Below are 27474 nucleotides of genomic sequence, written 5' to 3'. Positions count from 1 at the left end.
GTTCTCATCAGGGTTTTGGAAGGTTTAAGTAACTCACTAGCAAATGGGAAATTTAGTTTGGAATATGGTTCCGAGCAACGTTAAACGCTAAATCCTGTGCCTTTTATTCCCATTTCCAATACGACATTACTTTCAGCAGCTTTTCTTCTTTGACATTCAGTACTTTCACAATAGCTCTGTGCTCTGCAGGTTTTCTTGGTCAGACTCTGAGCTCTTAATTTTTCCTCTTTCAATGAAGATTAACCCTTATGCATTTACCGGTGTACCTCTCTCAGGTGGTAGTTATTGATCAACAGGATCGCCTGGAGGGCTTTCAAATGACAGAAGAGAGTGGTTATTAGGCTAGGCAGCCCACTGGAATTACCTGAGAGCACTGAAAATCACCAATGCTTGGATTCTACTCACATATATTTCTGATTTCATTGATCGTGTGTATGATCTGGGAATCTTTAGACTTTCCCAGGTACTGTAATGTAAAATCATATTGGGAACTATTGGCATAGACTCTCAATGTGTCCTTGCCATTTTAATTACAATTAAACTCATTGTATAAAGGCAGAAACTCAGATCCAGAGAATAAAGCTTGTTCTCCAAGGCAAGAGCTGGTAATGAAAAAATAGAAAATTGAATCAAGCAATAATAGGGTTCTAAAATCTGGGCTACATTTGAAATGTGACTTTATAGCCCATATGGAGCCAGATGTTTGTACCTAGAGCTTCTACTGTGGTATAATTAAACATAGATGCAAAATAGAGTTAAGTTTAAAGAATGAATGTGTCCTGAATCTATGCAGATCATTTTGTCATTATTCCATAAATAGTAGAATTTAAAAATGATGTATATGGCATTATTTTATTTATGAAATAAATTGGGTATAATGAGTAATCTTGATCTCAGAATGCATTTGTTCATAGTAATAGCAATGAATTGTAGAGAAAAATGGTCAAGTCTCTCTTGAGTACTGATAATAGTAATAGGAAAAATTTTGGAAACACTTCATTAAAAATAGTGGAATGCTATAAACAAAATAGCAATATCAACAAAATCATAGAGTTTAAGAAATGGTGAAACTCAAGCAGAACAAGCTTCCAGTTATCCAGAGTACTCATGGAGTCACCTTTCAGTCCTTAATGATGACTTTTGGCTAACTCAATTGGCGTGTAGATTTTGGTCCATAATTCATCTGAAATTGGAACTTCGTCCTTTTAAGCTAATATCTACTAGGACAGCAAAAATGTATTAAATACAATGACAGAGATATGAAGTATGTGCTCCAAAGTCACTTATCCCTTGCCACCATCCACAATGAAAGCAGAAAATGAACAAATTTCTCCCTCCAGAATCTATTTTAATTTTGAGCAAGTTATTTTCAGTACGAAGGGCAAAAAGGGCCCTTGAAAGGGCCAGACTGCCCATGTATGCTGTCAGAAGTCTGATCGTCCCTTCTTTCTTCTTTCCCATTTCTCTTGACATCTAAGTGTGTTAATGCAACGAGAGTTGAAACAACCATTGTGTGATCCTGAAGATGGCTCTCAGGCACTAAGGATGCAGAAACAGGAGAGGTAGGGAGGGGCCTTTGCTGTTGATGTCTTTACCCAGCTGTTGCAATCTGACTGTCTGACCTTATGGTCCTTGTCTGTTAGAGAACTATATGCTTTACTGTTTGTTCCTCTGTGGTTTGAAGCCAAATGCAAGCAAGCTACCTGGGGCAGAGGAACGTGACCTCAGCAGCATTGTTCTAAGTTGCAGGGCTAAGATTATAGAAAAAAATAGTTGCGTGGCATGCAGTGGTCCCCTTTTGATCAAGGTAGCCATGCAAAGCCTCTTTAGGAAAATCTTGTTTGGATTTGCTTGTTTAGATTCCGGGCAATGTGAACATTCAAAAAAGGAGACTCATGAAAACAACAATATAAGTAAGGGTCCTAAAGTGACAGGAGCAAAGCATACATGCTAGAAAGTCAATGCCCTACTTGGTTTTGGTGGCTATAGATAGAATACTGACCAGAGCGGCGGTGGTGGCGCACGCCTTTAATCCCAGCACTCAGGAGGCAGAGGCAGGAGGATCTCTGTGAGTTCAAGGCCAGCCTGGTCTCCAAATCGAGTTCCAGGAAAGGCGCAAAGCTACACAGAGAAACCCTGACTCAAAAAACCAAAAAAAAAAAAAAAAAAAAAAAAAAGAATACTGACCAGAACTGACATCAGGGTGGAAAGGGTTTATTACAGCTTCAGGGCACACTCCATCATTGACGGAAGCCAAGGCAGGAACTGAAGCAGAGAACTTTTTTACTGGCTTGCTCCCCGTGGGTTGTTCAGACTGTCTTTCATACCACTAAAGACCACCTAGTCAGGGTTGGCGCCACCCACAGTGAACTGGGCCCTTCCATATTGATCATTAATAAAGAAAATGACTCATGGACATGCCCACAGGAGAATCTGCTGTAATGACTCCTTAATCGAGAGTCCTTCTCCTCAGGTAAGTCTTGACCTTGTGTCAAGCTTACAAAAACTAGCCAGCACAGCATCAGTAGAAATTTGCAATTGAGGCAGAGAGCAATTCCAACAGTTACATAGTGGTTGATGATTAACAACTAGCTCTCCTGAACAAACACGCAAAATCCAAAACAGCCTTGACATCTAGTACTCACTGATTTCTGTTGTGTAAAATTATCCTATCACATCCTACTCAAAGCTACTGATATGGTATCACTGTCTTGCAAAATTGATAAATATTTAATAATGGTTCTCACAAGCCAGGGAGCAACAGATCTGGTACCCTGCTGGATAAGGGTCAAAGTCTGAGAAATAAATAAGCACTCAGATTTTGTTCAAAGATTTCAGAAGTGGGTTTTGTTGTTGTTGTATACAGTTATTAGAAATCATTTGGCCAAACAATAACACAGTCTGATTCAAACTTCATAACCATTCCTGTGGATGCCATCTGCAGGATTATTTATAGTGGAACAAGTGTGCATAGAGGACATTAGTTAGGAGGACTGGCATTCCAGCAGCCTCGCCAAAAGATAGAAGAAGCTTAGCTGAGCAGCGGGCAGTGAGGACATGTCGCAAGACATGGAGATAAAGCACAGGTAGGTATGAAAAGAATCAGTGTCCTGATGTTTACCATAGCTGTCTGATAAGGTCACCTGTTAAGCAGAAAAGGATGTGTTAGTTAACAGTAAAATCCCTTATCAGTGTTACATTGATTATTCTGGATATTTTAATTTGTGGATATATCTTAATTATTCTGGCTAGGCAGACGGTGTCAACAAATTTTGTAAGTATCGAGATGGAAAGATAGAACAAACATGCAATCTAAATTGTTTTGAGTGCAGATGATATCAAGGTGATAGGTTCTTTTCAAGTTGATATTCTTGTTATCTTCTTTGCAGTCATAGAGATTCAAGTCGGTAAGGGGTTATCTAAAATATTTCATCATTTCATCAATCAGCTGAAGGATACAATGAAGAACCTAAAATCAAGAACTCCAAAAGTTATAACCTGGTAGTGCTCACTCTATATAGTTTTCGTGAGATCTAAATGAGAATATAAGTACATTGCAGTTTTAGTGAAGTTCCTGGAACATCATCTACATTTGAAATACACTTATTTTCTCATTATCCCTGATTACTGTGAGTTTTCACTTCCTGTTTTATTTCTGGTGATGAAATGTAAAAATTAGAGAATGAAGTTCTTGGAATTGGAAGTCCTTTCAGTGAAATGACTAGATGTCTTGCTTTAAGAGACATATTCCTATGCTTGACCAACTAAAGTTTGAATGCAACCCCTAAACACAACTATATCTGCCCCTAAGTCAGCATTCCCTAGAGATATTCATTGGTGAATTTACTATTAAGAATACATTCTAATAAATGCATGTGAAACACCAGCTGATTGCCTTTTTGATATATGAAAAAGCTATGTCTGAAGCCGACATCAGTAGCCAAGCATTTGTACCCACATGAAAAAAATCAGTGGTCAATGGAGCTTTGTACTTCTACTGTGATATAAAAGGAGATCCTGCCAATTGGCAAGTTTCTAATGAGAAATGACAATTAATGTGTCCTCATTTGACAATGTCATTGCTTTGATTTGCCAACAACTTGCCATGTTTCTTCGATGCAGACTAATTGGTTCACCTCTTGAAGAACTGGTTCAAATGAAACAAAACAGTTCCTCATTTCGCTGTTGAAAATATTCCACTTCGTACTTATTGTCAAACACTGGGTGATCTCTTCTGTGTGGGGTTTGGCTCAACACCGAACTGCATCATGCACAGACAAGTTTGACAACACTGAAAATTTAAATCATGCATTTATATAAGGACAAATCCTGGCTGAAGCTGCTCAAAAGTGTTTGCCAAACCTACTGCATCCAAGAGAACAATTTATGCTACAAAATGAAAAGCTATAGTTGCTAAGAGATCCTCTGCAGTGGAAGGTATCTATTTCACTTGGAAGTGATTACTTTCCCAATAAACAAATCTTTAGGTACACAAAGCTTTAGATACAGCCTTTTTGTTAAACAATTGCTGTAGTGTAGTTGGAATGAGTAATGAATACTGTGTTCCCGTTTTCTCTAGGAACTGTATTCATTTTGTTCTTTTTTTTTTTCCTGTACTTAACAAAAATCACCTTAGTTTTCTTTCTCAAGAAGCTAAAGTTGAAACTTGATTTGCTTACCATCACCTGTGAACCCAGGAGTTTAAAAGTCTTCCCCTCTCTTCTGCATGCGTTTTCCTTTCTTATTTTATCTCGTATCTTGCCTTTTCTTCTGTATTTCCCCCCTCTGTTTTCTAGTTAATCTTGCATCCATGTCTTTACATGATTACAGCCCTTCACTGTGAGATCTTATTCTTAATCAGAGTGAAATCAGTTTATTTCAGTGTTCTGCTTTCTGACCTTGCTGGCATCCACACAAATGCATACCTGACGATTGCATTTTCAGAGCCCTCGGGACTGATTTGGATAAAAGGTAATTTGTCTTAACATAATAGAAAGAAGTTGAACAAATCACTGTTCTCTTTGATGCTGAACACTATATATAACACCTGTTGTATTGTGTTTAATTTTTTTCTTTTCTTGGATTTCATGTGTGTGGGCATGGTATTCATGTGTATGCACATTTGTATGTGGGTGGGTGGGTGCACATGTATTTAGGCTCCCAAGGTTAACCTTCATCCTTCATAGCTTTTGCAGTATAAGGGAAGATCACTAGATCAAACTCAGAGCTACCAGATTTGTCAAGACTCAATGGTCAGGTTGCTATGGGAAATCCTCTGTGTCTACCTTCCAAAGCTGGAATTGCAAGAGGGCAACCACACTCACCTGATGTTTACAGAGTACTGGGGATTCAAACTTAGGTCCTCATGCTTATATAGAAAGCACTTAACCACTGAGTCATTTCCCCAGCTCGAGAACACCAGAACACTCTTTTTTAAAATTAACTTTTATGTTTGTTATTGAATACAATAGTGTATCATGACAATTAAAGACACTTAACAGTGTTTGCTAAACAGAAAATATTGTATTAGATCCAAATTCTTTATATCATATAAACACTCTTACTTATTAGCAATGACATTGTGTCAAGTTATATTTGGCAAGATTGAGATTACAAAATATAAATTCTGAATAAAATAAGATTCGAGGAACTGGAATCCATCTTTCATTAATGGCCAAATTTTGCTTGCAAATTAGAGCATCAGTGACTTTGGCTAGAAGGTAGACCACAATTCATTTTAGCACTCATGGAAACATTTAGGGAATTACGTTTCCTAAGCTCTGTCAACAGTGAATTGGAACTGCATGGTCCAAAGTACATTTTGTAAATAGATATTTTTGTGTGGAAGTTTCTAGTATTATCTCAAAGAATTACTTTAAAAAATGAATACAGTATGGATGTATCCACTCGTTAAGTTCACTGTATAACTATGAGAAAATATCAAAACAACATGGGTACGTTAACAATACGAGATCTCAACTACACACGACCAACTTTCTTGGTTGTCTATTTACTCTGCTCCTTATTCTCAGTTCCTGTACGGTGTCAGCTGACTTTATGCAGCTCTATGTAAGACAGAGAGACAGACAGACAAACAAACAACAGAACACTTTCCATGGGACAGAAGTGAGATCTGTGCATTTTACCTTTAAAGTTTAAATGATATCTATGTATTCTACCTTTTCTTCTATAACTTACCTACCCAAGGACCTTGTGGTAAAAATTAGCTTATGAGCTGACATCTTAAGATACTAGGCACAAAAATAAGTCAGTTGTGTTATTTTCAATAGTTAGTAAATACACAACTAGATACTTTCTATAGTATAATGATTCTACCTGAGCATGAGGCAATATTGGAGTGTGTGTGTGTATGTGTGTATGTGTATGTGTGTGTCTCTGTGTGTATGCACTGTATGTGTAATTATTGGTAAATTCCAATTCCCCTTTCACTGAGCCGCAGAAACTGGAAGAGAAGCACACTCTTCTCTTATCTTATGAGAAGTTGCTGCAGAGATGAACAATGAAATTGGGTGTTTTCTGAAAGGTTGTTATAAAAAACAAAAAATTCAACTATTTTGTCCTCAGGTACATCTGATACTAGAAAACGGATGAATATCTTTATCCGAACTGACAGTTTGATACATTATTCTGCTATCAAGCTACTTAATAATAGGTTTCCTCTTTCACCCTCTCCCTACTCTATCATAACGCCTTCCAATCTCTTAGCTACTTTGGGAATTGTGTAGTCAGGTTAGGATGGTGCAATCTACATCTTTAAATGATGATTAGAGTGCAAAGTAAAGCTGGGTGGTTTCCACAGTTACAGTGAGTGGCATAGACATCTTGTCGAGCACTTGGTTATTATCAGGCAGCATAAAAAAAAGCATTTTAAACTTCTAAGTAAAAATATCACAAAATAATGAGATTTTTCTCATTATTCTAGATTCCCTGGAGCTACTTCTTCAAACTTTCTATTGATGTTTCTCTTGTAAATCAAACATTAGGAACAGAGAAGGAAGAAAAGCAATTGCTTTGGAATCTTTCACATTTGGAATAACAAATAAGTAATGAAATGGTATTTAACCATGAGCATAGTTTTATGAAATATTAAATAAATTGTAAACAGTATAAAAATTCACTGGAGTACCTTAAGTACTTTATTTTCTAATTATAATATAAACTAACATCTGGGAGTTTTATAGAGTAAACATGAAGCCCAATCTTATGCTCAAGATATTTTTCTAGATTTACATCTTTTAGTTTCTTTTGTCTGTGTTATTATCACTGGGACCAATCAGTTTTTTTTTTTAACAAAGTAAAAGTTTATAGCATAAATCAAAATAATTTAATTGAATAATTTTAGCCTCATGTTAAAGTGCATTTAATATAATTTTCATATTATTTATTTATTCATCAATTTATTTATTTATTCTTCTAGTGTTGGGAAGGGGACACAGATCCTTTCATATGCTAGGCAAGTACTCACTCTGAGTTATATTTTTAGTCCATTTATTCTCACTAGCCTTTTAAAGATTTGTTTTTATTGTATGTGTATGAGTATATATATATATATATATATATGTGTGTGTGTGTGTGTGTGTGTGTGTGTGTGTTATTTTATTTGTTATTTTATTTGTACTGAAATGTGATTTTCATTGTATGTTAATAAATAAAGTTGCCCGGGGGTCAGAGCTATTAGAGCCATAGCAAGAGTGTGGTTGTGGTGGTGGTGGCAGCGGCGGCGACGGCGACGACGACGACGACGACGACGACGACGACGACGACGCACGCCTTTAATCCCAGCACTTGGTAGAAGAGCTAGGTAGATCTCTGTGTGTTCAGGGATACAGCCAGCAATGGAGACATACGCCTTTAAGACCTGGAGGGCGGTACTTACAGACAGTGACAAGGCAGTCATGTGGTTGGGTTTACAACCAATGAGAAGGCAGAACAGAAAGACTATTTAAAGACAGACACACAGGAAGTAGCTCTCTTTCGGGGAGGTAGGAGCACTGCAGGAGGTAAGATTTTAGCTCTGAGCTCTGACCTCTCGGCTTTCTCTTTTACATTGGTTCTGTATTTCTTATTTAATAAGACAATTGGTTACATCTAATATATATATATATATATTCACAAGTGCATAGTGCTTGTGGAGGCCAGAGAGGACGACAGACAGATCTCTTGTAACTGGAGTTACAGACTCTTGTGAGCTGCCATGTGGATGCTGGGAACTGAACCCAAGCTCTCTGTAAAAAGAGCAAGTGGTCTTAGCTACTGAGTCATCTCTCCAGGTGCTTTATTCTTATTATTCATGTGTGTGTGTTTGTGAGTGTTTTACATGTATATGGTGTATGTATGTGTTAACCCACACACTCGTGTGGTGTGTAGGGATGCACAGGGCAGGAGAGAGTAGGTGTTGCCTTGTGTCTTACTTCTTGGAGACAATGTTGCTCAATGAACTGGAAACTGGCCATTTTAGCTAGAAGAGCTGCCAGAGAGCTTGTCTCCTTTCCCAGTGCCAGGTTAATAGTCACACGTGGCCATGACCAATTTTTTTTAATGTGGATGCTGGAGATTCAAACACTTACCAAGCCACTTACCCAGTCCCTATTCACGTTTTTATAGACAAAATATTTGCACATATTTTCATGTACAACAGAAGGTTTGATATCTTTGTGTACTACAGGCCTATTGACAAAGTCCATCAACATATACCTCACACCCCACACTAATTTTGTGGTGAGAACATTTAAATAAAATTTCAATAATTTTGTACACTAGGTCTTTTGAGTTTATTATTTCTCTCTTCTGATACTCTGTATTCTCTAACCTACTGTGTGTGCAATATATAACCAACCCCTGGAAATGACCATTCTACTCTCTGTTTCAGTATGCTCAGTTTGTTTTAGTTTTGAAATGTCAATAGGATAATATAATACTGTCTTTCTGTGCCTGTTTCATTTTACATCACACTTATCTGTAGCTTGAAGTTTCTCTGGTCCTGCCTGGGCCCTGCAGTCCCGTGGCCTGCTTATAAAATAATCACACAGAGGCTTGGTATTATTTATAACTGCTTGGTCATTAGCTCAGGCTCACAACTGACTAGCTCTAACACTTAAACTCAGCCCATTTCTGTTCATCTGTATGTTGCCACTTTTTCTGTGGCTTTATCTGTGTGCCATTACATGCTGCTCCCTGGACGGCAGGCTGGCATCTCCTGACTCAGCCTTCCTTTTCCCAGAATTCTCCTTGTCTGCTTATCCCACCTATACTTCCTGCCTGGCTACTGGCCAATCAACATTTTATTTATCAACCAATCAGAGCAACACACATTCACAGCATACAGAACGACATTCCACAGCACTTATCCATGTTAGGTGAAAGGAATTCCTTTTTTCTTAAAAGCTGAACAGTGATATACTATATAGAGAATATATTTCCACATTTCCTTTATTCATTTATCTTATGGGCAGTTAGGTTGACTCCATATTTTGGTAATGGCCAATAGTGTTACAGAGAATCTAAGAATGTAAATATGTCTTCAACACACCTTCAACAATGAGCTACTATCAGAAAGTTGTGATATATTTTATCTCCCTAGCCTTACATTTAACCTTTTAAAAAACTAATATCAAAGGACAGAATATAATTTTCCTGAGGTTCTGAACACAGAGATATTTAGGGGAACATCAACATTGATTATGAAATGGAAAACAATTACTCAAGAGAGAGGACTTAAGGAGCTGAGACTAGAAATAATGCTCGATCATGAGAGATGAGCCGTTTTTATACTACACTCATGAGAGTAATAATGTAAAGTTTACACCCTTCAAGCTCATACATACAAATGAGGCCTTTAAAATTTGAAAAGGAATATCTAGGTGCCATTTTAATTTGCTTTCTCCCTGAACACTAACGGCTGAACATCTCATATGCTTAGTCCTCATGCGTCTTTCTCAGCAGAGTGCCTATTCAAATCTTCAAGATTGGATTAGCTTCTCTTATTATTGAGCTTTAAGAGTTATTTATGTTTTATGATACAAATCTCTTATCAGATGTGTTGTGGAAACATTTTTCCTAGTCTTTTCCTTCCTTCCTTCCTTCCTCCCTCCCTCCCTCCCTCCCTTCCTTTCTATTTCTTTCTCTGTCTTTATGTGTGTGCATGTGTGTACACAGGTGTGTTTGATTTTGGACATGTACATGCCACAGCATGAGTGTAGGAGACAGAGAACAGTCTCAGAATGTTGGCATTCACCTTGAGACAGAGGTTCTCGGTGATTGCCTCTGTGTGTACCAGGCTAGCCCTTGTGTAGACTTCCAGGGATTCTCCTTTCCCTACTCCTTACTTGTCATAGGAGTGTGAGAACAACAGACTCCCCTAATGTGATAAACCTTACACAATTCTGGGGCAGCTAAACTCAGGTCCTCACACACGCATGGTGTCTTAGTTGGGGTCATTATTGCTGTGATGAAACGTGATGACCAAGTTGGGGAAGAAAGGGTTTATTTAGTTTGCACTTCCACATTGCCGTTCATCATTGTAGGAAGTCAGGACAGGAACTCAAGCAGGGCAGGAGCCCAGAGGCAGGACCTGAGACAGAAGCCATGGAGGGGTGCTGCTTAATGGTTTGCTTCTCATGGCTTGCTCAGCCTGCTTTCTTATAGAACCTAGGACCATTAACCCAGGGGTGGCCCCACCCACAATGGGATAGGTCATCCCGCATCAATTATTAAGAAAATAGCCTACAGGTTTGCGTGCTGCCCAAGCTTAATAGAAATATTTTTTGTCAACTGAGGGTCCCTCCTCATCAATGACTATAGCTTGTGTCAAGTTGACATAAAACTAGCCAGCATACATGGCAAACCCTTTACCCACTGAGTCATATCCCTGGCTCTAATTTTATTAGTAGATTTATTTTTTCAAAATTATTTCTTCTGTTTTTTTTTTTTTGAGATTGTATCATAATTATATCATTCCCTCTTTCCTGTCCTCCATCCAAATGTTTTCTATTTATCCTTTCTTGCTCATTTCCAAATTCATGGGCTCTCTTTTCATTAATTAGTTACATATATGTATATGTGTGTAGGAAGATAATCTTAAATGCATAAATTGACCTACTTTGTCTATATAATGTTACATATATGTAACAGTGTTGGCCATTTGGTATTAAATAACCAATTTTTGTGCTCACCCCTGGAGAAGACTATTTCTCCTGCGCTTGGTATTTAGTTATTTGTGTAGAAGTGAGTACTCGGTAGTGTTTCCTAGTCCTCATTACTATGCCTATTGGTGTGCCCTTGCTCAGCTCATGTTTAGGTAGTCATGCTGGTGAGAACTTATGGGTCTAGCTTCTGACATTCCTAGCAGACACAATCTCTTAGGCACTTCCTGATTTTCTGACTCATATCTCTCTGTCCTCTCTTCTATAAGATTCTCTGACCCTTGGGTGTGGGAATTGTGTTGTAGATGAGTGGATTGTGACTGGGCTCCACACTCTGCATTTTGATTGGCTGTGGTTTTTCTGTAATGGGCTCAGTCCGTTGCAAAGAGAGTTTTCCATGATGAGGTGTGAGGTTTTTGTACTTTTATTGGTAGATTTTACAGGATTTTCTATGTAGACAAACACTGTGTGTGAATAAAGTGTACTTCCATTCATAGCTGTGAATTATTAATTTCACTGTTTTGATCTTACCACATTTATGAGGACTTCTTATGAAATGCTCAATAGAGGTAACGAGAGCACATATATTTAACTTGTGCTCAAGAGAGAGGAGTTCATCCTTTTACTATTAAGTAAAATGTCTGATAAAGTTTCTATATAAAGGTTCTTTGTTAATTTGAAAGAGATTTTATTCCTAATTTGCTAAATGTCTATACTATGAATGGCTATGGAATTTAGAAAATACTTTTTATTTAATTTTTTAAAATTATTTAATTTATTTATTTTATGTATATGGATGTTTTTTTTTTTTGTCTGCATGTGTGTCTGTGCATCATAGGCATGCATGGTGCTCATGGAGGTCAGAAGATAGTGTCACATCTTATCTGGAACTATGGATGGCTGTGAGCTGCCATGTATGTGCTGAGAATCGAACCCCAGTCTCCTCAAAGACTTACCTTCATTCTCTCCAGCACTGGCAAATTTTGTTTTTACATGTATTGAGATTGTTTTATATGTTAGTAAATTTTTGAATTGACTGACAAATTATAAAGAATTTCTGATTTTCTTGGTTTGGCTCACATGATATATATTACCTTCTATTCATGTATGTGTCTATGTATATGTTTCTTTTGCTGGATTCTATATGATAATATTTTGTTAAACACCTGTACATTTATATCCTTGAGAAATACTTAGTCTGATTTCTTTTTTATATTATCTTCGTCTAGTTTCAGACTTAGGGTAGGTCTCTACTATTAAAGTGATGGTAGAATTTTATAGTATTTTTGCTAGACTTTGCATTGACTTGATAATATTTGTTACTTACATATTTGGTAGACTTTACCAATTCACCATCAAGGCAATTTTATTATCTTGCATTTGTATGCATAGAGGTGAATATTTTTAAATGAAAATCAATCAGTTTTTGAAAATACAGGCTTTTATCCTTTGCATTACCTTATTTTCAATGAATTTTTATTTTTTATAATTTACTGGTCATTTTCACAACTTTGTTTAAATGTCCTCCTATTTTTATGCTTCCTTCTTTATATTTTCTATGGGTAATTTAATTTTTTCTTATCTCTTTAGTTTTTGCTATAGAGTTTAACAATGAGTATAAGTTATTTTACAATCATCTTTTTATTAATTTAAGTGAATGCTCATCTGTTTCTCCAAACATTGACATTGGATAAGTGCCCCTTAAAGGGCATGCATTAAATGTTCTGTCCCTGGTTAGTAGTGTTATGAGGAGGTAGAATCTTTAAGACATGGCCTTAGTAGCAGGTATTAAATCCTTGAGGGCAGTATGCCTTCAAGGCAGATGGTGGGATTCAGTCTCTTCCTCTGCCTTTTTCTCTCAGTGGCTGGGCCTCCTCTGCTGCATGTTCATACCACATAACCTCAAAACGTTGGAGACAATTGGTCATGACTGAAACCTTCTACACTATGAACCAAATAATCTTTGCTTATAAATTTATTGGCTCAAGTATTTCCCTACAGGGGTACCAAGCTGACTGACATAAGGAAAGTACAGGTAAAAGTATAAGGTAAGTCAGTTTAAACCCGCGTTCAGAATCTCCTGTGTAGGCTGATCTTTCTACCTTTCCATACCTGTCTATCTCATTATCCTGAATCACTTAACATGACATCTCATCGTTTTTTACAATGCCACCAGAGTTTTCTCTTATTGTCTCAAAAGCTGTTCTTTTAGATGCACTCTGCCTTCTATACAAAGACTATTACCTGTCATCTGAGGTTAAGTTTTACAGAAGATATTTATACCCAATGGTTTTGAGTTATGTATCTCACAACTCTTGGATCATAAACATTTTAACTTCAAATGTCTCTTCTGACACCCAGATCAAATGATGGACAAATCTACCTAACATCTATTCTTCAGCCATTAACTGTACTTGAAATTCTACTTTTTAAATTACTTTTTGAGGATTTCATACATGGTGAATTTTTATTACTTCCAACCCTCTATATTCTTCCTTCACCTTCTCCCACCCCAATTCCCTCTTGTGTGACCTCTCCTTTACTCCCCCTCTCAAGACTCTTCTTAAGCATGTGTGTGTGTGTGTGTGTGTGTGTGTGTGTGTGTGTGTGTGTGGTGTGTGTACCAAATACAACTTGCTGAGTCCAGTTAGTCTTGCTTGTATGGGCTGATCATTTGGGATTGGATAACCTATCAAGGGGCTAATATTACCACTTGGCAGATATTAATTGCTTGTAGCTCTTCATCTAAGGGTAGAACCTTCTGAGATTTCCCCTATGCACATTGGCATACCACCTGGTGTTGTGACTGTGCAGGTCTTATTTAGGCAGCCATACTATTGAGATATTATGAGTATAGCACTCTGTCATTGTATAGAAGATGCTGCATCACAGCAGATATCTTGGTCCTCTGGCTCTTAATGTTTCTATTTACTTGTCCATAATCTCCCCTGAGCCTTGCACAAAGGGTTTATGGCCTATGGACCACAACAATGACCAACATGACAATATATTCCCAATGATGTAATAGTGGCACTTCTATTTTAGTGTAATCAATGACCATCTAATTGGACTTCAGGCATGATCCATAGGAGAGGATTTGTGCCTGGTACTGCAAATCAAACCAGCTACCTTGACTGTGAGGTCATGGACCACAGAAGAGAACCAGCTACCGCCATTTCCCCAAAACAGTATAGTTTTCAATTGCATTCTTATCCTTATTCCAATAAAGAAGTTCAACTTTTGCCTTTCATTGAAGATACTCCTTTTTGCTGCAGATGGAGACCATTAAAGGAATTCAAAAAATGGTCTAAATTACTGACTATGGCACATCCACACTCAGTTGATATTTTTTGTCCACAACAAAATTTAATTTTTTAAAGCTTGAACTCAATTACTCCCAGTTTAATTTTTTTATTTTATTTTTAGACTTATCACTCAAAGAATATCCTATCTCAGGATCTAGATATGGAAACTAGATATCCCGTGCTTTTCTTTGTGGATTCCCCCATTCTTGATACATCCTTATAAATTTTACAGTTGTATGGGATATCTTGTCAACCTACCTATGCCTGCTCACCTTCCTCAGTCTTTTTCCTTTCTTCCTCCTCCTCACTTGTCTGTATTGAGAGTTTTCTAATTTCTGTATTTCCACTTGGCTCATATTAGAATCTCTTTTCTATACAAAATACTTGTTTGATGAACATTATTTCCCCCTTTTAAACAAATTCAAATACTTTGCATTGCTTGTGGAATGAGACTAAACTTTTTTTTTTTTTTTTTTTTTAAATGTAGAAGGTAAGTCCTTTAAACACCAAACACTGTCTACCACTCTAACTTCTGGCATCATGAGCTTTTTTAAAGTCTTAGAATTTTGTCTTTACTATCTGGTCATAATGTTTTTATTTCTTATATTTTTCAGTTTGTCTTAAATATTCTTCCCTAGGTTTTTTTTTTTTTTTTTTTTTTTTTTTTTTTTTTTTTTTTTTTTTTTTTTTTTATACAGGGTTTCTCTGTGTAGCTTTGTGCCTTTCCTGGATCTCACTCTGTAGACCAGGCTGGCCTGGAATTCACAAAGATCCACCTGGCTCTGCCTCCCAAGTGCTGGGATTAAAGGTGTGTGCCACTGCCACCCAGCTTCCCTATGCTTTATACCATTGAATGGTTGCTTATTCTTCATGTATTAAGAAAAACACCACCTTTTTTTTTTTCAGATATTTCTTTGGGACAATTCCCCATTTTATCTCTATCATTCAGTTTTACTTTTATAAATCCAGCTAACTATTATTAGCTATCTACCAATCAATGTTTAATGTGTTCCACAGTTCTTTCATAATACCACTTATTTTTGCTTTCACATACTATCATTGTTGTAATTTAACATTTATAATCATTATTATTTGATGAATAACTATCTTCTAGTTTATAAACTCCATGAGAGCAATAAGCAAGAGTAGACTTTAATTTTCTTAGTGACTTAGCTTCAAGCCATTATACAGTGAATAAATAAATGAGCATAAAGAAAACACCTGTCCATAAAATGGAAGCAACATTATGAGTGTTTTTTCTCATCCAATGCTAATCAACATGTGCTATTCAATGTGTTTTTTTCTGGGACTCTGTAATCATAATTCAATCTTTGTGTACATAAAAAGGTATTAGAACGCTTTATAAACATAATTTTAAGAAAGTTCCAGGAGATTCACATTTGGAAGCCAGGAAGACAGCAAGATTGAGTAGTTAATTTTACATTTTATAAATAAAGTATTTAGATGTAAAATGAGACACCTCCTATTCTACTATAAAGTAATTCAATATTTTCTTGGCTGATGAAGAAAAGCTCAGCTTTTAAACCACTAGATGCCATTAAAATTATGCTTGTATCTTTTCAAATTTATGAGTCATTACGCTCTAATTCACTCAAAATAAACAGGCAAGTGCAATGCACTTACAATGACTTGTTCAATAAAGTTTTGAACTTATAATGAATAGCTTGGTTTTATTTCATTTGGGAGAAGATTAAAATCAGCTTAGATTTGTTTTATCTTTTGAACAAGCTAACTAAGATCCCAGTACTTAATTCATTTTTAAAATACAAGACAAATTACTCATACATAAACAAATTTTATTTGGAAGGCATTAATTTTCAAGTGGCATTAACATAAACAATTCCTGCTATAATTTACTATTTTTATCTTATCTGTAGTGGAACATACACTGAATATTTAAACTTGGGTACAAGTACTTCATCACATTTTATCAGTGCATTTATCATTCTGCTACATTCATTAAGGGTGACTCTAGCAGATAAGGAAGAAATGTAATATGTCTCTCTTAGGAATCTCTTTTTTCCTGCATGCATCATGTTTCAGCACTCATTAATTCACATAATGCAAAAGAAAGAGGAAGTCATTGTGCTGGTTTATTAAGCCCTGATGGGAGGGGTGGCCTTCCTATCTTTATCTGACATTTCAATAATAGAATGCCAACTCAAATGCCAGAAGAGTTTGAAAGCAGTGACTAAGAAAAGCACATTGCTTACCACATTGTTTATAGAAAAAGACAGTATGTTCTTCTCATGCATGGAGATGTAGGTAGGGAGAAATTCCCAATGCAATGTTTGGATGTGTGCGTTCAAAGAAACTGCTTAGACTAGTTAGATATGAAATCCACATAGCTATTCTTATCATTATTAATAGAACTTTTAAAAATGTCTATTCTAAGTAAGATAAATACCACACTTAAAAATGCAAAGGTCTCAGAGTTCACTCAAGCCAGCCTCTAGAAAAGGGCAAAATGAAACAGTTGTTGTAGGTTTAGTCACTATGTCTGTTTTTGACGATATCAGCTAATAAACTGTAAAATTCAAACAAGCATTTAAGGGACTCTAAAATATTAATTTCATTCCAAGAAAAATACAATAGCTAAACACATGAGTTTCTTGGAGACAAAAAAAAAAAGCATCAGGATTTATTGTTTTTATTTGAAATTAAAATGACAAATGTAAGAATTCACCTGGCAGGGGGAGCATTGAAGAAAACACAGGTGCCTAATTCACAAGCTACAAAAAAACAGTATAAAGGTGACCATCTGGGGAAAGCTGGCTGACTTGATTTTCCTATGAGCTTACCGTCTGGCTCCGTATTTCTCTTCCAGACTCCCAAGTCTGACCTTGAAAATGCATCCGCATGTTTTGCTACATGTATTTTCTGTACAAGCGATGCAGGTAGGCATAATTAAGCAGTGGGTTTCAATGCAACAAAAGGGCATCCCGTGTTGCATTTCATTTAATCTCAATTTGTTTGAGTTTCAGGAAATCTTTCCTTTCTGATGATGGCACTCCAGCCTTTCAGCCACTGTAAACCCCTTCCCTTCACTTGCCTCTACCTGCAATGGCTGACAAGCACAGCTCTGAGAAACACGTGCCGTCTTGAATTGGGTGGCACAGAGAGTGCGTCCTGAGAATGTAGGGGAGAGGAGATGGGAATTTAGATTGTAATTCAGGTGTTCACGCAGGATTGCCATGTCATTAGCACAGGATGGAAGAGAAAGCTTACACAGGGAGGCGCACTCCTGCTCTGTCCTATACACTCTGTCAGCACTCAGAGTGCGCCTAAGATGAGTTTTGGAGGAGGCATCTCACTTTACTGACATGGCACACAGATTTCCTGAACAGATAAAACAAAACAAAACATTTTTTACTTGGCATCCTTTACATATGAAAAGTATGCACAGGAGACCCAAAAGAGTTCATTTTAAGTATTTAAAGAATATAGAGCCATTTCTTCTCATGATCCTAAGGTAACTCTTGGGCATATACCCAAGGGATGCTCAATCATACCACAAGGACACTTACTCAACTGTGTTCATAGCAGCATTATTCATAAAAGCCAGAACCTGGAAACAACCTAGATGACACTCAACTGAAGGATGGATAAAGAAAATGTGGTACATATACACAATGGAGTACTACTCAGCTGCAAAAAACAATGGCATCATGAAATTTGTAGGCAAATGGATGGAACTAGAAAATATCCTGAGTGAGGTAACCCAGACTCAGAAGGACAAACATGGTATATATTCACTCATAAGTGGATACTGGATGTAAAGCAAAGGATAAACAGACTACAACCCAAAGCTCCAGAGAAGCCAGGAAACAAGGAAGACCCTAAGAAGAATGTACAAATCACCTTGGGAAGGGGAAACAGGAGATCTCTATGACTCCTGGGGGTGGGAGGGCAATAGAAGGGAGGGGATGGGTGATGAGAACAGAATGGGATGGTCAAGCTGGGGGGGAGGAAAGGAGTGGGAGGCAATGAAAGCTATCTTGATAGAGGGAGACATTGTGGTACCTGGTGCTAGGGAAATTCCCAGGAACCCACAAGGATGACCCCAGATTAGACTACTAGCAATAGTGGAGAGGGTGCCTGAACTGGCCTACCCTGGTAATCAAATTAGTGAATACCCTAATTGTCATTGTAGAGTAACTGCTGGAAGCAGATGCAGAGATCTATGACCAAGCACCAGGCTAAGCTCCGGGAGTCCAGTCGAAGAGAGAGAAGAGGGACTATATAAGCAAGGGGAGTCAAGATCATGATGGGGAAATCTTCAGGTACAATTGAAGCAAGCTCATAGGAACTCACAAACTTTAGACCAACAGTGGTGGAACCTGCATGGGACTGGACTAGACCCTCTGCAGATAGGAGGCAGTTGTGTAGCTGGGTCTGTTTGAGGGGCCCCTGGCAGTGTGATCAGGATCTATCCTTGGTGCATGAGCTGACTTTCTGGAGCCCATTACCTATGGTGGGATACCTTGCTCAGCCTTGATGCAGGGAGCAGTGACTTGGTCCTACCTCAACCGTATGTACCAGGCTTTGCTGTCCCCCACCCCCATGGGAGGACATTCTCTTTTGGAGGAGGAGATGGATGTGATCAGAAGGGGAAGAGGGGGTGGGGGAATAAATTTTTTTTTAAATAAAAAAAAATCCTAAGGTGAGCTTTATACTGATAATTTTCTTCAGCAGCACATACTATGTGGTATCTAGGCTTCTAACATTTTATTCCAGTCTTAAGTTGTTTTCCTATGCAAAAGCTCTGACAATTTATGCCCTGCTTCTAGAAGCTCACTCAGTACTAAGCTAATCTCATCAACTTCATGGACTGACATGTTTCCTTTTGATGTTTTCTTGTCCTTATTTTCACCACTTATTAGTCAATCTCACATCTCAATTAGAGCTTATCTTTCTGTCTGATTCCCCTAACTTCTCAAAATCTGGCCGTGTCATCCAGATACTATAGGAAAATGGTCTACATCACTGATAATTAAGAGAAAAAGAGTTTATTAAACAAAGTGTTGCACTGTTTAAGACAATCTGAAGATGTACAAAGTATGTCACCAGGTAAAGTCATATCTATTAATTTCAGAAAAACAGCTATTTTCTAATTTATTTTATTATTGATATTTTGTTCAATGATGTTCCTTGAACAAAATCTCCCAGAATAATTTTTGTAAAACATCGATTCTCCACATAGTTAATTTACTCTGCTACTAATGTTCAAATTCACTAGTAAATATGAATCTCTGAATATTTCACTCCCTGTTTAATATATGGCACCACATAATTTCCATCAAAGGAAGTTAATCATCTACACCTACCATCAACCCATGTTTCACCATGTCTTTCCATATTTCATTCATGTCTGTAGCTCCCCAGATGTCGTGCTTTGCATCTATTATACTACAACTTCCCAGCCTCATGTTGTACAAATATGTTCCGTTTAATAAATGTGCATCATCACTCAGTAATGAAGAAACTTTTCACACATAGCTATGAACTCTGGGCAGTCTGCTTTAATGAACAGGTCCAGATGCTGTGAAAATTTGAATTAAACCCTACTTTGCAAAAGAAAAACACACTCCTTGTCCTTATCTATGCTTTTTAAGACTCTGGTGGCTGACAACACACTGCTTTTCTTGGATATCTTTACTGAATTAATTTTTCATGGTGTATGTTTTTCTAAAATATTTGGTGGTGTGTAGCACTTACATTACTGGATCAGTTGGAGAATTAATGACTAGTTTCAGAAAAATCATATGACCTGTGATTGCTTTTCTTCTCCAGCGTCAATATATATGTTCTTGTCCAATTTAAAAGGAAATGTAAAGGAAACTACTTCATAGCTAATACATTCTCTGTCATAATTTTAACTTATGCTTAGTTCTCCAAATTTATGTAACTGAGCCTCTGCTTTGGGGCAGGTGTCATACTTTGTACAAAGTAGTCAAGAAGACAGAGAAACTTGTTACCACAAGATAAAGTTCTTACCACTACTACAGATAGGTATTTCAAGTATGGTTGAGTATTATTATTTCTCATCTACCTGCTGTCACTCTCTTATCATTTCTTGTCTTTTAAAAAATTTTTTTTATTCATTTTACATATCAACCACAGTTTCCCTTCCCACCTCCTCCCCTCTCTACCCTCATCCACTCCCCAGAAATGGCAAGGCCTCCCATGGGGAGTCATCAAAGCCTGTCACAACAAGTTGAGGTAGGACCAAGCCCCTCCCCTCTGTATCAAGGCTGAACAAGGTATCCCACTATAGGGAATGGGCTCCAAAAAGCCAGCTCATGCACCAGGCTTACATCCTGGTCTCACTTCCAGGGTCTCTACAAACAGACCAAGCTACACAACTGTTACCCACATGCAGAGTCTAGTTCGGTCTCATGCAGGCTCCCCAGCTGTCGGTTCAGAGTCTGTGAGGTCCCACAAGCTTCTGTCAATTGTCTCTGTGGGTTTTGCCCATCATGATCTTGACCTCCCCCACCCCTGCTTGCTCATGTAATTCCTCCTCCCTCTCTTCCACTGGACTTCTGGTCATTCTCTGATCTTTGGAAAGTGCATATTCTAATAAGTTGCTTATCCTTTCTCTCACATATGTGTCCCCAAGTCTTGTTAGCTCACACCAATAAAGCCCTTGTATACTGTTTCAACTAAATGTCAGGTCCATCAATGACCTGTACACTGCTGGATCAACGGTTAATTTCTGGTTGACACTGTTCTTCACCCATGAGCACTGTACATACATAATCCTTCCCATCTCTTTAAAACACTCATATGCTTGGTTTCTGACCCCCCACTGGCATGATTTTCCCACTGGCCAATCTTCTCAACTTATATATGTTTGAACTGCTCAGAAATAAACTCTCAAATTTTACATCTTTTCTGTCTCCAGATGGTTTTAAATGTCATCTATATGTTGATAGTTCCTACATTTACGTCTTCATTCTGGACATTCCTTCTGAGTTCCAGAATGCTGCATAGAGCTGCTGCTAAGTCAAATTCTTCATATGATATTTGATAGATGTCTCAGCATGTCCGAAATGTATGTTGCTCAACACTATAGCCACTCCCAACCTATATCATTTCCAGTCTGTAAATGTGGCTTCATTTATTTAGATACACAGACTAGACACCTGATTTATTAGAACTGTTTTTGTTACTCTCATATTCTAAATCTGATCTCTCTTCAAATCATGACAGCTTAGTCTTCTTAATTTATCCTAAATTCGATCAAGGACACTATTTTGTTTTTCTACTACTACTTTGATTCCTATTACCATCTCCTCAAACACTGCAGTTTTACTAACTTTCTTCTCAGCCTATGCTTTATCCTGTGCCTGCCCCACATATAAGAGTGAGCTTATGTAAGCATCAGCTGACCATGTAACTCACCCACAAAATCCCTCACATGACTCAGTATCTGAGAGACGGGCACACAGTCTTTAAAATAGCAAGTCCCAGCCTCAACTGCCTCTTCTTCACAGTCTCGTTCTCTTCATCTCTTATCACCGTCTCAGACCAGTCATAATGATCTGAAGTACGGTATGTTTATATATTACTCATCGCTGCCTATCTCTCACCATTCCCCCACTAGAAAACAAGTTCAGACTGGCCCTACTGCATTTACTACTGCAACACTAGAGCCCAGAGCAAGCACTGCAATACGGTGGAATCTCATTATTTCTTGAATGGTGATTGAATGAACTTAACAAAAGTGTATTGGAAGGTACAGTGGAAGCACACACAGAAGGTTCTGATTCCTTGCTAAGTCTGAAGCCTAAATGATAAGAAGGCAGGTTGGAATTTTCTACAAATAAAAGGGAGGATAATGAGGAGGAGGGAGGAGGAGGGAGAGGACCCTTCCCTTAAACAAGAACTACAATACCTAGATCATAAGTTTATGAATTCAATAAATATTTATTAAAAGATCTACAGTGTGCCAGATGGTTGCCCAGTCATTTGAGATAAAAAGTAATAGAGAGCAAAGGCTACATGTAAATAAATACTTGGCACATAGTCAGTGTAATCATTGATTGTCGACTTGACAAGATCTAGAACGAACTAGACAACAAGCCCGTGAGAATGCCTGTAGGGAACTATCTAAACTAGGTTAGACTCTGGGCATTGCTGAGAGATTATTTTGAATATGTTAAGTGAGATGGGAGGACCTATGCTAAATGTAGGCAGTATCATTCGATGGGCTGGACTCCTGGACTGAATAAAGAGGATAAAATGAGCTGATGAGTAACATTCATTGCTCTTTGCTTGCTGATGGTAGACACACTATGACCAGCTGTCTCAAGCTACTACTACTATGAATTCACAAAAATATGGAGCCACATAAAATTTTGTTTCCTTAAGTTTCTTTTGACAGGTATACTATAACAGAAATGAGGAAACAATAAATGAATAAAAATTCTAAGAAACAAATGAAGCTGGGATAGGCAATAAAGAATGGCTGGAGGTAGGGAGACAGCTTCACATATGGCAGAAAATACTCTGGAGAGATGCCATTTCAGGACAGAAAATGAACTTCAGGACAAGGCGGGTTTTTTTTTTTTTTTTTTTTTTTTTTTCCTGAAGAAAAGATATTCTAAGCAAGGCAAAAGCAAGTTCAGAGAGAGAATATGTTTATATGTGAAAAGAACTGAAAATGCTGGCATTAACAATTGATAACAAGGGATACTGCAGGAGAAGCTATCAACCCAGTTGTAGGAAAACGCTACAGGATGGCTACAGTAAGAAATGGTGGACACTGGGAAGACACTGGAGGTTCCAGTATAAGGGACAGCACGAACAGATCTCTGTCTCAGAAAAATGAAAGCTGCGCATAGCTCACTCAGTTTTAACACTCATGTCAATACTTGCTTAAGGTCAAGTCATTTCAAAAATAAGGCTAGAGTGCAGCATTGCTTAAAGTGTACTCGGCTCGTAAGAGGACCACAGTAGCTGGGAGATGGTACAGAATAATAGAATCATGCATAGACCGTTTGAAGTTTCCAAAACTTTAACAGAAAATTTAATTTCATATTTAAGAAGTCATTGAGCATTCTCTTTTTTTTTCTCTCTGTGTGTGGTAAGGATGCATGTTGGCATGTTTGAGAGCACATGTGTGTTGGTGTGTCTACTCATGTGCCCCTTTTAAATTTTGTCTGTTATTACTTCAATTATTTTTATTCACTTACTTTACATCTTCTATTTTTGAAAGTGCATATTTTTAGTCATACGTATATTTATGTCTCTGACTTTGCATTTTTTTCCAACAGTCTTTGCTCTGAACGTCTGTTGCCTCTGCGTGTGCCACAGGCTTATTCATGTGCTACTGTTTCATGCATTGACTCTTGCTCATGTTCTCTGTCCACCTCATGTGGATATAGATATTTTAGTTGTGAGCACAATTTTGGCAAGGGCTATTTGCAGGGCACACTTGCCAGAAGCTGGGACAGCAGATGTTCCTTAAGAGTACTGATGGGGATGTCATTCTGTATGCTCTGAAGATGTGTTGCTCTGATTGGTTGATAAATAAAATACTGATTGGCCAGTAGTCAGGCAGGAAGCATAGGTGGGACAAACAGACGAGGAGAATTCTGAGAAGAGGAAGGCTGAGTCAGGAGTCACCAGCCAGACAGAGAGGAAGCAAGATGTGAAGGCAGAACTGATAAAAAGTACCAAGCCACATGGCTAAACATAAATAAGAATTATGAGTTAACTGAAGTATAAGAGTTGGTCAGTAATAAGTCTGAGCTAATGGCCGTGCAGTTACAAATAATATTAAGCCTCTGTGTGATTATTTTATAAAAGGCTGTGGGACTGTGCGTGAGAGATTTGTCCCGACTGCTGACAGACCAGGACACAAGAAAACTTCAAGCTACAGAGTACCCCCTCTTATCTCCCCTAGCCTGGGAATCATTTGATGGACATACCTTGAGTAAGGTATGCATGGGTGGACTGCATAGGTGCCACATAGACTGCATGCTATGCGATGCACTCTGCTATAGAACAGTACAGATCTACTGTCTTACCTCCATTACTTGTGGCTCATCCGTGAGGCTTATTTCTAAGTCGGGGACTATATGAACCCTTCTCATCTCCCTCTCTCTGCCTCTACCTAGATGTTTATGTAACTCACAACCCCACCATTAGAGCTCTCCCTCATCTCTTAATTTCCAGCAACTGAAGATTCCAATTCATTGGTAGTCTAAAGCAGAGATTTTTTTTGGGTTTGTTTGTTGAAATTTATCCCGCATACCTCAGCGTTTGTAATGGAAGAGGTTCTGTGTTAACTAAGCCTGCCATGTTATAGATTCACCTAAATTAGTGTCTGAAATGACTTTAATTTATAACATGGGCAACAACATAAATAGTCTGCATAGTGAAATGGTGGCTCAGATGTGAAAATAAATGCCTAAGATTAAAAATGCTTTCAGTCTGCCTTCTCAACTAGGAACATAAGTTTTTAACTCTGCAGGTTTTAGATAAATTATGGCTCACCGAAGATGATCTAAGTTTTCAAGATGTAAGAGTGAAGAGTACAGAAACCCCTCCATGCAATCATATGAAGCAAGCACAAGAACCCCCTCACTTACGGCACGATATGGGAAGAAGAGACTCCAGTGCAAGAAATACTCAGGCAAGAAAAACTCAGTTTTTTGTTTTTTTTTTTTTAACAAACTGAAAGAAATCCAAGTGTGACCCAGCTGATAGTATAGCATCTCCCCTCTTAAAGTTCAGACCCTCAGAGACTCTTTTCCATGAACTTTCCCTGAGTAAGAAAGGTGCAGCGGTAGAAGACTTCTGATGAACAAGCATTACAACCAGTAGGAAAGAGTGGTCCAGGAGCGAGGGAGGAGGCAGTACATTGTCCTTTGTCCCAGATCCAAAACTATGAGAGGCCTCCTCCAAGTAGGAAGGGGCAGAGAACTACCCCACACAAGACGGGTTGTAGCTGAGCAGCCAAAGAAGAAGCAGGAAGTTCCAAAGGGAAATCCAGCATGCATGGTCTTGGCTACACTGAGGCTCCTTTGCCCTCCACCAGACTAGTAAGGGCCAAGCAACAAGCAACCGGAGTCTGCTCCTAAATGTAGGTAGAGGGCAGGAAGACAGGAGCCCTCTGTGACAGGTGCATGGTTAACACTGAAGGCTGAGAATAAAGCTCCACAAATGGCTAAATTGAAAGTATAAATAAATGCCGGGCGGTGGTGGCGCACGCCTTTAATCCCAGCACTTGGGAGGCAGAGCCAGGAGGATCTCTGTGAGTTCGAGGCCAGCCTGGACTACCAAGTGAGTTCCAGGAAAGGCGCAAAGCTACACAGAGAAACCCTGTCTCGAAAAACCAAAAAAAAAAAAAAAAAGAAAGTATAAATAAATACAATTTTTCTCTCTGGGTTCTATTTTATTTTTCTTTCTTCCCCTTTTCCCTTCCTTCCTTCCTTCCTTCCTTCCTTTCTTCCTTCCTTCCTTCCTTCCTTCCTTCCTTCCTTCCTTCCTTCCTTCCTTCCTTCCTTCCTCCTTCCTTCCTTCCTTCCTTCCTTCCTTCCTTCCTTCCTTCCTTCCTTCCTTCCTTCTCTCTCTCTCCCTCTTTCTTTCTTTTTTTCTTTGTTTTTTTGAGAAAAAAGGTTTCTCTGTATATCCCTGGCTATCCTGAAACTTACTCTGTAGAACAGGATAGCTGGGAACTCAGACATTCATCTGTCTCTGCCTTCCAAGTGGTAGGTAGGATTAAAGATGTGTGCCACCGCTACCGACTCTGTTCCATCTTCTTAATGCCTTAAAAGAGGGGCCTGTCGGACATTAGGACTGCTATTGAGTGGACAGTTTAGGTTTGCTGACTGTACTGCCTCTGTATCAACTAGCCAACAGTGCAGTTCTAGGGTCAAATCAGCCATAGACAAATGTGAATGGTAGAGCACAGTAAGGTTCCAACACAGCTTCATAAGTGGACGGCGAAATGGAAACTTAATCCAATTTCCTGTGTCATGAAATAGTCTCTTGAGTTTTACAACCATTAAGAATGTAGGCAGCATTTATAAATCATAAGTATATGTGATCTAGAGCTGTACTTATAGGAAGGAGGGATTGGAAGTACAATATATATATAACATAATTTTAAGAAAAACAGGCTGGATGGTGGTGGCATATGCCTTTAATCCCAGCACACATGAGGCAGAGGCAGGCGGATCTTTGTGAATTCAAGGCCAGCCTGGTCTACAGAGTGAGTTCCAGGACAACGAGGGCTACACAGAGAAACACTGTCTTGAAAAACAAACAAAAGACAAAAAAACAAAACAAAACAAAAAGAAAAAATTAAATTTATACTATACACTCTAGACCCCAGGGCTACCAATACAAAGGGTACAAAGTAAACATCCAGGGGATTGTATTACATCAGTAAAATGTCAATTTGTATAAGGAAATCAATCGGGCAGAACTATTTTATATTTGAAGAATTTATCATTTACAAAAACTTACAACTCAAAACACATTCATATAGGACCTTCATCGCTCTCCTTTTCTCCCATTTCTACAGTGGGGGCTTGAATGCTGGGCCCAATGGCCATGGGTCAAGAGCTCTACCTACTGAGCTACATACCCCGTCTCCAAGAAAACTTCTAAGAAAAGATAATATGGGTATGTTCTTTTAAAGCTCTGAAAACAAGAGAAAGTGGTTCAAGAGTAGGAGCTTCCCAATGTGTCTGAGTGTGCATGGTGGGTATTTCCAGAAGGGAACGTGTGAAGGCATGAATGTGTATCTTAATGTGTACACATGTAAAATGGTCTTGCTATGGCTCATCTGCTCAGCTAAGTAAGAAAGACTGTTCTCGAGGCTATTGTCACAGAAAGAGGAGAGCATTGCCTTAGCTTTAGCCATGCCAGTTTCTGACTACATCAATCCTTCCAAAGTTTGGATTTTGTACCGAGCCACGAGTGTAATGGCATTAGGAGGTATAAGGCTTGGGATACAAAGTCACAAC

At 38.2% G+C, this 27474-nt stretch overlaps 1 protein-coding gene across 6 annotated transcripts in view; it reads right to left on the bottom strand.

The window, feature by feature from the left end:
* Lin7a (lin-7 cell polarity scaffold A) overlaps positions 1-27474 on the bottom strand; it is a 140951-nt gene that overhangs the window by 98151 nt on the left and 15326 nt on the right. The window contains exon 1 of one of the 6 annotated variants that reach the window (XM_076553865.1): positions 2188-2301. The exons of the other annotated variants lie outside the window; for them this stretch is intronic. The gene's annotated coding sequence lies outside the window, so the exon portion shown is untranslated. Of the gene's footprint in view, positions 1-2187; positions 2302-27474 lie in introns of those variants that run through there. 6 annotated transcript variants of the gene reach the window in all.

The sequence above is a fragment of the Peromyscus maniculatus genome, chromosome 18, assembly GCF_049852395.1.
Source record: "Peromyscus maniculatus bairdii isolate BWxNUB_F1_BW_parent chromosome 18, HU_Pman_BW_mat_3.1, whole genome shotgun sequence".
Classification (NCBI taxonomy): Eukaryota; Metazoa; Chordata; class Mammalia; order Rodentia; family Cricetidae; genus Peromyscus; species Peromyscus maniculatus.
The sequence above is the reverse complement of the archived record's forward strand: the minus strand, read 5'-3'. Positions and strand labels throughout refer to the sequence as shown.